This window comes from Saccopteryx leptura, chromosome 9 (assembly GCF_036850995.1).
Source record: "Saccopteryx leptura isolate mSacLep1 chromosome 9, mSacLep1_pri_phased_curated, whole genome shotgun sequence".
In the NCBI taxonomy this organism is placed as follows: domain Eukaryota; kingdom Metazoa; phylum Chordata; class Mammalia; order Chiroptera; family Emballonuridae; genus Saccopteryx; species Saccopteryx leptura.
The window spans coordinates 17,566,717-17,568,272 of record NC_089511.1 but is presented as its reverse complement, the minus strand read 5'-3'; positions in this window follow the sequence as shown (position 1 = coordinate 17,568,272).

Sequence of the window (1,556 nt, the reverse complement as noted above, 5' to 3'; positions counted from 1 at the left end):
GCCGTAAAGTGTGGCGAAGGCGGAGCGAAGGCGGGACTTCAGTCGCGGGGGAGGAGCCTAAGGCGGAGGCGCGCACGCGCAAACTACGAATCAGAAGGCTGACTGAAAAAGGCCTGTCGGTACCATCCCAAAGGGCTGGAACGAGAAACCCCACACTTCGTAAACCGCCACATCTGCACACCGCGCCTTACACGTTTCACACGTCTAAACAAGGATGTGTACACCATGAGACATACATGTGACATGGTTATACAACCTCCACCTGCCGTCTACACGCACGTCCTACTCATATTCAATGGGCGCAAAAAGCGAGTTCTGATGGCGCACAGCCTGAGGCCCTGCAGGGAGGGAGGACGCGGAGTTCCGGAAACCCAAGGTCGGCGAACGCCCTCCCATCCCCGGCTGCAGCTCCCTCCAGGTGTCTAGGAATGACCCCTCCCCCACCCAGGCGCTCCTGGGGCTCGGGTCGAACTCAAAGCGAGTGATGAGTGTGCTTAAGTTCCTGTGTAGGTTCCAGGAGTGGAGGGGACTGTAGTTGGGGAAGAGGAATAGGTAGAAAGGAGAGGAGCTCGGGCGGGCCTCTCAGCTGACCAAATCCAGATGTGTGCAGTTCCTCTCCCATCCCAACCCCTCCCGCCCGGTTCCGGGACCTGAAGTCGCGGGCAGCAGCTCAGACCCAAGCCAGAGCTATCTTTGCCGCCAACGCTGTGGTAGAGCAAAGCCTCTGGTGCTCTTTGTGCCTCCGTTTCTCCATCTACAAGTTAGGGGAGGGGCTCCTCTAACCTGTTCAGCCTGAACTTTTGGCCTGTGCCCTAACGCACTCTACAACTATAAGGCAACCAGGTCTCTTATGGAGCCACGACTTAGTAGGGTTCGGAGACCTATGGCTCGCGAGCCAGATGTGGCTCTTCTGATGGCTGCATCTGGCTCGCAAATCTTTAGTAAAAAAATAACGTTAAAAATATAAAACATTCTCCTGTATTACAATCCACTCATTTCCTACCGCTCATGTTCATGGTTACTGGTAGCGGGAGCCAATCACAGCTGTCCTCCGGGACAACACCAAATTTTTATTGGATAACGCGTAATGTACACTGGTCATTGTATGGCTGTCACAGAATTACATTTTAAAATATGTGGCATTCATTGCTCTCAGCCAAAAAGTTTCCCGACCCCTGCCTTAATGAAAGCAATTCTCACAACTACCCTGAGGCGTAAGTTTATACCTCAATTTACTGGCGAAAAATGAGCCGTAGAGCGGTTAAAGAGGTCTTGTGGTCCTAGGTGGTAGAACCCAAATTCTTTTCTTTTGCATTGCCCCTTGATGGTTTTTAGCAGGGGATAGTGATATACTGTACTAGATTCTTTTATTTATCTATTCATTATTAGGAGAGACAGAGAGGGAGAGGAGAGAGAGACAGAGAGAGAGAAGGAGGGAGGAGCTGGAAGCATCAACTCCCATATGTGCCTTGACCAGGCAAGCCCAGGGTTTCAAACCAGCGATCTCAGCATTTCCAGGTAGACGCTTTATCCACTGTGCCACCACAGGTCAGGCC